Source organism: Neophocaena asiaeorientalis, unplaced genomic scaffold, assembly GCF_003031525.2.
Source record: "Neophocaena asiaeorientalis asiaeorientalis breed wild unplaced genomic scaffold, Neophocaena_asiaeorientalis_V1.1 scaffold131, whole genome shotgun sequence".
Taxonomy (NCBI): Eukaryota; Metazoa; Chordata; class Mammalia; order Artiodactyla; family Phocoenidae; genus Neophocaena; species Neophocaena asiaeorientalis.
This window is the reverse complement of record NW_020173201.1, coordinates 1,347,599-1,357,678: the sequence shown is the minus strand read 5'-3', so window position 1 is coordinate 1,357,678 and position 10,080 is coordinate 1,347,599. Positions and strand designations below refer to the sequence as shown.

General features: G+C 35.8%; 1 protein-coding gene across 1 annotated transcript in view; it reads left to right on the top strand.

Annotated features, from left to right (window-relative positions):
- The window catches only part of PTEN (phosphatase and tensin homolog), an 89,354-nt gene that overhangs the window by 64,356 nt on the left and 14,918 nt on the right, over positions 1-10,080 (top strand). The window lies entirely within an intron of this gene.

Here is a 10,080-nt window from a genome sequence, read left to right as displayed (position 1 = left end):
TCCCCTCCTCCCTCTTGTTTTGAAGAAAGAGGAGCCAGTTGTCATGTTTTTGGTGAAGATTTATAGACTTTGAAGAGACTCTCCTCAAATTAACCTGGTAGAGTCTTGACATTTTTCTCAGCAGACTTGGTACAAATTAGATGGCAGAGTGGTGGGTGCCAACTGACCATAAGATGTGCAGCTGTGTTAGTAAAATACCCAAATAATACTTCAGGATTTGAATGTTGCAGAGAAGTACAACTGATGCCTCTTATTTAAAAGAAAAAAGTTTTCTGAGAGTGGTGTAACTACTTGAGGGAAGACTTTCTTATTCAATAATTTACAAGAAGGCAATTATGTTATACTTCTCTAGGAATCATTTCTTTGCATATTTGATCTTTTGCTTTATGAGCACGTGGCAAGTTACTCTAAAATGAACTGTCGATGGTTCCCACCCCAATAAAGCTCCTAGGGTTGCTTGCTATCTAATCTATGCCTTACAGTGTCTGTATTTGTACTTATGCTGCAGAATTAAAGTAGATAACTCACAATATTTATTATAGACTATGAATAAAGAATTAAAACATCCTACCAGTAGGGGTACGTGTATATTTTGGAAAGATTCCCAAAATTTCTGAATTTAGAGAGAGAAACTTCTATTACATGACAAACTTACCCAGAATCTCTCCTCTCTCTCTCTTGTCTTCCTGCTTCTAGAATGGTAGCAGGTAAAGTAAGCATTAATACTTACTTTCTTTGAAAAAACTCTCAGGAAAAAATTTTGAGGCTTTGATTTTCTTTTTGGGGGGGGGGTTTGTTTTCGAAGCAGTTATTAAAGTTCTTATGTATTATGATCTCTCTATGTGAGTTCATTAGCTTACCTTTAATGAAGACTTCTATCTTCTAGAAATAATAAATATTAACTTTATTCTAAGTGATCCCAAGAAGAGGAAATTTTCTAGTGTCTCTGAGGAATGAATTTATGTTCTAATATATAATCAGATTATTTTTTTCTAGTCTGTTTACTAAATTTCCCCATATGGTAACCTAATGAAATTTTCTCATTTTCTTTTCATTTAAAACAAAGTAAGGAAGAACAAACGAAGTAGATGTAACAGGAAAAGAAATGTATTTATGACTTGGTTCTGGTTTTCCTGACAAACTCATGACAATTTATTGGTTGTTTTTTGTTGTTGTTATTGGGTGGCAGGGGAGGAGCAGTGTTGGAGAGTACACACTTGAATTAGTACATATGCACTCTCTGCTATGCCACGTCAGGATAGCTGGACACTTGAGAACAGCTCTGCAAATATTTATTTGTTACAAAACTTTGTCTTATGTGAAGCCTTCAATTCTGAAGCATTTAAAACTTAAAAGAAATTAGGATACTAAGAATGTTGTTGTCTAAAATTGTATCTAAGGAGATAAGGACACACTTATGAATGGGTACATTTTTACTGTAGGGCTTAAAACCGTTTAAGGCTTCATTTTTATTTTTATTTTTTAATTTATTCCTTGATTAATTATTGAGATGTAATTGACATAAAACAGTGTGTAAGTTTAAGACGTGCAACACATTCATCTGATACATTTATATCGCAGTATGATTACCATTGTAGCCTTAACCTCTGTTGTGCCACAGAAGTATCATTTCTTCTAGTGGTGGGGACACATAAGATCTTGTCTTTTGGCAAGTTTTTAATGTTTATAATGTAGTTTTGTTGTCTGTAATCCCTGTACTTTATATTAGATCTCCAGAAGTTATTTATCTACTAGCTGTAAGTATGTACCCTTAAACATCATCTCTCCCATCCCCTCACCTACCCCCAGCGTTTGGTAACCATCATTCTACTGTTTTCCAGTTGAGTTTTTGGTTTTGTTTTGCTTTTTTAGATTCCATATATAAGGGATATTGTACAGTATTTGTCTATCTCTGTCTGACATATGTCACTTAGCATGACGTCCTCAAGGTCCATTGGTGGTGTCGAAAATGGCAGAATTTCCTTTTTTCTCAAGGCTGAGTAGTATTCCATTTTATGTATATATACATTTTTATCCATTCATCTGTTGATGGACACTTACGTTGTTTCTGTATCTTGGCTATTGTGAACTACCACAATAAACATGGAAGTGCATATAAACAAACAAACAAACAAAGTAAGCTATAATTATTCTCTTTTTTGGCTTAAAAAACCCTCCAAATATAGCGTTCTTATTTTTTCTAACACATTAATTCTCCTGGGCTAAACTGTTTCACTAATACATGGTATTTAAGCCTGTTATCCAATCTGTATATTCATAAAATTTTAAGAGTTTTATACCTTGAAGGACCTTAGCAATTATTTCAGACCCATTTTAGTATAAATGATAAAACAGATCTGCAAAGATCATTTTGTCCTAGGTCATTTAATCTCTCTGTGTAACAACTCAAAACCATATCTCCTAACCTGAAATCCAGTATCCTTTCTACGGTTCTGTGTTCTCCTGTCCAAATTATTTTTCTTTATTATTTTGATCCCCAAAGTAGAAATAGAAACTTAAAAAGGAAAAAAGAAAGTGACTGTGTTATAATGTATTATAACTCTTTCAGTTTCAAGTTACAGAAACCCAACTCAAAATAGCTGAAACATAAGGAGACATTTATTGGCTTATATAACCCTAAAACTCTGGCCTGAATCTAGATGCTTAACAGATGTCAGAAATCTCTCTCTCTACTCTCTTTTTTTGTCTTTATATACTTTATTTTTAGGCAGACTCTGCAAGTAATGGCAAGGTAGTAGCTCCAGGTTTACATGCTGTCTACTTTAGCAACTGCGATGGCAAGAGAGCTACAATTTGAGCAGACATTTCTAGTTTAGGTTCTGGTTTACCTGGATTAGGGCATGTACCCATCCCTGAACCAAACATTCTGACCAGAGGCTTGGGCCATATATCTGAAGCTGAAGAATAGGGCCCCCCTCCGCCTCCCCCAAACCACAGGGAGAGAGATGACATCCCAAAGGGGAAAAGATAATAAAAATATCAGTTTTCTGCTTCATCTTATTCTCAAGAATTCTGTGGTTCATGTACCACTATTTAATACACTACTTATAATCTGTTTCATAGAACTGGAGCACTGTAATACTCTAAGCTTTGGAGATTTTTTGTAGGTGGGAAAAATAAGAGCTCAGAGAGGTTGTGAATCTTTCAGATTACATAGTTGGTATGCGTGCTGTTAGTAAAACCCAGGACGTAGGAGTAAAAAAATTAGAATCAGACTCATATTTAGGTTCAAATCTTGTTTTTGAACAAGGTGATTATGTGCACCAGGAGTGTTTTCTTATCCTTAAAATAGAGGAGATCTATCTTGTAAAGTGGTGGTAGTTTTAGGGATATATGTAAAATGTCTGGCATGCCGCTTAATATCCAGTAACTACTGTTATATGTTGTCATTGTGGGAACTGGCATTCCTAAAAGCCACATTTCTTCCTCTGTTGAATTACTTTCCTGTAATAATCTTGCTGTGATCACTCTGAAACATGGATTTCCAAGCTTCAAGCAAACACTATCACTGTAAAACATCTACATTATTTCTGAGTTTAGAAGTGCCAGTGAAAAGTTTACTGAGGTAGAAAATTACTTTTTAAACTGAGGAATCTAGATTGTGAATTCATCTTAAAGAAGATGATTTGAGAGTATTGATGCGGAGCAAAATGTGTAAAACTGGATCAGGAATGTCATTTTATTTTAACACAGGGTGCACTCCACAATGAAGACTTAGCAGTTATGGACTTTTTAGTGCTAAACATAACATCATAATATATTAAGCAAAAACTGGAAGAAATTAAGAAAAATTGATAGCAATGCTAGTAGGAATCTTTTTTAATGTACTTTAAGATCAGGAAGGTACAAAAAAATAAGAAGATATATAGATGGCTTGAATAATATAATACAAGCCCATAAAATGTATTTCTTTTTTTTTGTCATTCACAAAACAGTTATCAATATTAATAATTCATTAGGCCAATCATAAAATCTCACCTCCAAGTAGAAATATATAAACCTCATCCCTTGGTTACAATTCAGTAGAATGAGAGATTTTGTTAAAAAGTTTAATCAAACTAAATCAACCATTTGGAAATTTAAAGCCACTTACTTAAATAACTTTTGGACAATGAAGAAATAGAAATTTATATTAGATATTATTAAGATAATAACAAATGGATTAATAAAGATGAAAATATAAATTTATGAATTATCAAACAGTAAGCCATTTGAACTAATAAATCCAAACACTGTATAAAAATGCCAATAGGGCTTCCCTGGTGGTGCAGTGGTTGAGAGTCCGCCTGCCAATGCAGGGGACACGGGTTCGTGCCCCGGTCCGGGAAGATCCCACATGCCGCTGAGCAGCTGGGCCCGTGAGCCATGGCCACTGGGCCTGCGCGTCCGGAGCCTGTGCTCTGCAACGGGAGAGGCCACAACAGTGAGAGGCCCGCGTACCACACACACACACACACACACACACACACACACACACACACACAAAATGCCAATAAAATCAATACATCTCTTTTTAAGCCAATCAAAGCAAAAAGAAAAGAGAGGGAAAACAAAAAATCAGATGTTGGAAGTTTGAGAAAAGAGATAAAACTACAGTGTGGAAGTGACATTAAAAATTATATTCAGGTATATGCTAATTAATTTGAAAATTTCAATGGAAAATGGACAATAAATGCTTCAAGATGAAATCCAAAATCTGAATAGACCATCCAAGAGTGAAAATGAATAGGAGCCCTCAAGAAGTACCTGATGTGAATTGCATTTCAGATGGCTGCTATCAGACCTTGAAGCATCAAATAATTATGTTATTTAAATTGGTCCAGGTGTTAGAAAGTATGTAAAACTCCCCATATGACTGCTTGCATAGCCCTTCTACCTCAATATGATAAAGATAACATTTTTAAAACCAGAAAGTATAATATGGGGGAAATTAAATGGTTTGGCAAAAAGTTAAGAGTACGTGGAAGGGAGTTGTGAGGGATAAGACTGGAAAAAGAGGTTAGGCTATATTTTCAGGTTGTTAAAGAATTATAGTGTTTGATAAATTTGTTGTTATTTGGGTAGACACTGGAAAGCCAGTTAACATTTTGAATTATTTGGTAATGTGATTAATCTTATATTTTTGTAAAATTAATCCAAAAGCAGCATAAAAAATGAATTGGAGAATAGATAAATGAAAGGCTGATAATCAGTTGGCTATTGCAAAATTGCAGGAGGCGACTGAATAGAAAGGCCACAGAAAACCAGAACTGGTATTTTGAGAAGTATTTCAAAGTCAAAATCTGGGTTTTGACTGAATCTCTTTGCTATGTACCTGAAACTAACAAAACATTGTAAATCAACTATAGTCCAATATAAAATTAAAATTTTTTTAAAAAAGAAAAAATCTGGATTTCAACATCTGAATAGACATGAAGGAATCCTGAGTATGAGTATTCTAAACAAGCTTAACCTCTGGTTTGCCTTCCATTTTGCATGGAGTGTGTGTGTGTGTCTGTGCGCACAGACACACGTGCGTGTGTGTGTGTGTGTGTATGTATATATATACATATATATATATATATATATGCCAGGTAGTTGATATGCTGACTGATATACCAATCTCTGCCTCGACTCTGCTGCCTGGACCATTGCCATAGTGCTGGGGTTCCAGCACTTCTCTTTACTATAACCCTGTGTATATCACTGCTGTCTCTCAGATTGTTTCCTTCACTCAACAATGGTGATGGTATTAGAATAGATTTTCGGCTCAGATGCTGGAGAAGACAGTGAGTTGAGTATAACGACAAATAACAGAGGTTGGTCCGTGCAAGAATGTGAAAGCTTCAGTTCTGGGATATGTGGTGTTTTAAGTGCTTCTGAGATTTCCAGCTAGAAATGTCCAAGTGTAGGAAATTCTGGACTGGGAGTTGGGAACAAAGTCATATTGAAAGACACAGGTTTTGGAGTTAATGTGTAAGACATAATTAAACCAGTGGAGTAGATAGGATTGATATAAAGAGGGAATAGCTGAGATCAATTTTTTGAGATATACCTGCATTTAGGGACAAGAAGAGAAGAGATAGCTGGTAAGGATAGGAGAAAGCCTTTATTATTTTTAAAAATATTTTATTTTATTTTATTATTTTATTTTATTTATTTATTTTATTTTATTGTTTTTGGCCACACTGCACCACATGTGGGATCTTAGCTCCCTGACCAGGGATTGAACCCTCGCCCCCTGCATTGGAAGCGGGGAGTCTTAACCACTGGATCTCCAGGGAAGTCCCAGGAGAAAACCTTTAGAGAGTGTATCCTATGGAAGGAACAGCGAGTTTTCAAAATGGCAGCTAAAAAATGAGCCACAATGATAATAAGAAAACAGTAGGAAATGACCATTAATGACCATTAAGAACTAATGACCATTAAGAAATCAGCCTCATAATAACAGATTTCCAAGAGTTAAGGAGTAGAGGCTTCTCAAGAGTTTATATATGGAGAGAAGATGATAGTTTGAAAGAGATACAAGATTTTGGGGAGAGTGTGGGTCTTTGGTCTTAGAATTGTTTGCTTGTTTTGGATAAAGGATGAGCGTTACCTGAGCTTTTTCATTAGGAGGAGACAGGTAGAGAGAATAAAGGCAAAAGCCAGAGAGGAGAAAATTAATAGAACACTTGCAAAAATGGAACCAATGTGAACATGAAGAGGCACTGTTAGAAAATATCAGGACTAAAAAAGATTTTTTTTTTAAGATGTTGGGGGTAGGAGTTTATTAATTAATTTATTTTATTTTTGCTGTATTGGGTCTTCGTTTCTGTGCGAGGGCTTTCTCTAGTTGTGGCAAGCGGGGGCCACTCTTCATTGCCGTGCGCAGGCCTCTCACTATGGCGGCCTCTCTTGTTGCGGAGCACAGGCTCCAGACGCGCAGCCTCAGTAGTTGTGGCTCACGGGCCTAGTCGCTCTGCGGCATGTGGGATCTTCCCAGACCAGGGCTCGAACCCGTGTCCCCTGCATTAGCAGGCAAACTCTCAACCACTACGCCACCAGGGAAGCCCCTAAAAAGATTTTAAGACGAGAGAAAATAATTTTGAGGGCGCTCACATCGGGTGACCTCAGGGTTCCCAGTAAAATGGGAACTTAGTTCTTTGAGGATGATATTTGGGACAGGACAGAAAGAGAGGTTTTAAAATGCTGAAATCAGGGCTTCCCGGGTGGCGCAATGGTTGAGAGTCCACCTGCCGATGCAGGGGACACAGGTTCGTGCCCCGGTCTGGGAAGACCCCACATGCCGCAGAGCGGCTGGGCCCGTGAGCCATGGCCGATGAGCCTGTGCCTGCGGAGCCTGTGCCTCTGGAGCTTGTGCTCCGCAATGGAAGAGGCCACAACAGTGAGAGGCCCGCGTACAGCAAAAAAAAAAAAAAAAAATGCTGAAATCATTATAGTCAAGTGTTAATAAGTGCATAACAGAAGAGTTATTGAATGATATAGATTTGGAATAGGTGAGACTGAGTAAAGACAGTGGAAAAGTGGATTGGAAGGAATAGTGGGAGGAACACCAAATATCCTCCTGGTCTGTGAATATAAGGGAATTGAAGAAGCAATGGCTGCCTTTTGAGAAGATGGCCAGGAACATGATGCTAAGTCAATCTGAAGAATGCTAAGTTTAGCTAAAATTAGAATGTTTTGGAAGTTTTACTTAAGGAAAAAAGTTAAGAATATAAGTATTTTTCTTCACAGTTAGAGTAGGAAAAGAATTACTGGTAGAGAATAGAACTATATTTGGGGGATATAGTTATAGATCAGTTTAGCTTAAAAATTCTTGATTCAAGAATAGAATTGATTTTTATTAGTCTTAATTTAACTGAAATAATGGAAAATTTGAAAATGTAGTAATTTTTAATCTTCAAGAGCTTTAAAGGTCAGCCCTCTTTTCAGATATGTAGAATTTTTGAAAATCAGTAAAAGGTTCATTTCTCAGATTTTTAAAAAGATATAAATTTAATCTTAATATTCAAGATGCTGTATGTAAAACATGCACACGAATCATTGTTTTCAGTGTATGCATTCAGGAAATATGATATTTGAAGTGTTACGAATCACATTGTCAACTTAGTGTGGAAGTTTTACTCACTTTATTTTGAATCCTAGGTTATAGTGTATTCTGTACAATACATTGTATTGTTAATTAAATTTTACTAAGTGTGCATGATGGCTGTAAGAGATGAGAACAGAGTGAGGACAACACATTAAGGGCTATGGTCCATACACATTTGGGCCTTCCAAACTTTTTTTTTTTTAAGGAAAACAAAACAAGAGTTTATTCATTACCAGATATCAAGATCTAATATAAAACTGTAAAACTGGCTTGGTGGTGCTGAATTCTTTCAGCTTTTGCTTGTCTGTAAAGCTTTTGATTTCTCCCCAACTTTTTAACTTCTGTTAATTTGGACACATTGAATTTGAGGTGCCGGTAAGCTAACAGGTAGGTAAGGATTGCAAAGTTAAGGTACAGAAGACTAATTATGCGTAATTTGATAGTAAAATAATAAATTTACAATTATGTTTTTCACCATTTTTCTTTGAATTGTGTTAATTTTGATTCATCTTGTATTTACACATTAATTATTAATCTGCTGGTGAGAACTTACAGATTCATAACACTGCTTCTCTACACATTTGCCTTTCTGTTAAGGATTAACTGGGTGTATAAACACTTGCATTATAGATACACTACCAGTCACTTGCTACTTGAGTAAAATTAAAGCTTTGACAACCTTTTAATTATTTCATGCAAACTTACACCAAGAATGGAGATAAAGAGAAAAAATATCATCTATCATTCCACTAAACCCCAATAAATAACTTGACAGCTTGGTCGTCTAGTAGACTTCCATTGATTTAATTTTTAAAATCTTATTTAATTTTAATTTTTAGACTAGATTATAAATCTGTTTCCCCCAACCTGCTTTGCAGTTCTGTATTTTATCTTGATACATATGAATAAGTTTTTTTGCTGAAATGGCATTAAATAATGTATAAAAAACAATTTTAAGTTTAAACACTTTTTAAACTTTAATGATAATTTTTAGCATTAGTGTTTGTAGCAGCTATTCAAAGCAACACTGTTTTATTGCCATTTTTAAGAAAATATGTAGAACTAAAAATCCAGCAATTCCAAAATTATACCTTAAATGTAGGTAGAATTTCTCAAACTGCTGATTCAGATTTCTGTAACATTCTGTTGTTTTAGCATGCTTTTGTCTAATTGCGTTTAGTGTTTAATCCTCATGAGAATCCTGTGAAGATGGTATTGTCTTCATTTTCCTGCAGAAACAAAGTTTGTGTTTTGACTGTCAACATTCAAATCCAAGTCTTCTGATTATATGATTTTTGTATTATAGCCAAAATCTTAGATCATTAGTCCTGATTTGAAATGGCTTTTTTTTTTTTTTGCGGTACGCGGGCCTCTCACTGCTGTGGCCTCTCCCCTTGCGGAGCACAAGCTCCGGACGTGCAGGCCCAGTGACCGTGGCTCACAGGCCCAGCCGCTCCACGGCATGCGGGATCCTCCCGGACCGGGGCACGAACCCGTGTCCCCTGCATCGGCAGGCGGACTCTCAACCACTGCGCCACCAGGGAAGCCCATGAAATTGCTTTTATCCATTATTTGGCATTTTATGTATTTTTAAAATTGTAATAAAATCATGCTGACCTTTAAAAAAGAACCAAGAATACTGAAACAAATACCTATATACCTGCCATTCAACATGCTTTTCTTTAAATTCACGTAAATGTACTTTCTACTTTCCATTGGGGAAAGAAAAGTTTTTATGTCCAGAGTTTCTAACACATTGGCATATTTATATGCCAATATAACATCTAAAAGAGAAATATTGCAAATTCTAAGTTAAATGCTTAAATTATTCTGAAGTCATATCATGTAATAGGAAAAGAAACCTTAGGTAAGTTCCCTAATACCTCACTTATTCAGCATCATTAGTGAGTGCATTGCTGCACACAGTAGATTTTTTTTTTTTTTGAGGTAAGTCAGGGTCCCCATTTAAACACCACATGAATTGT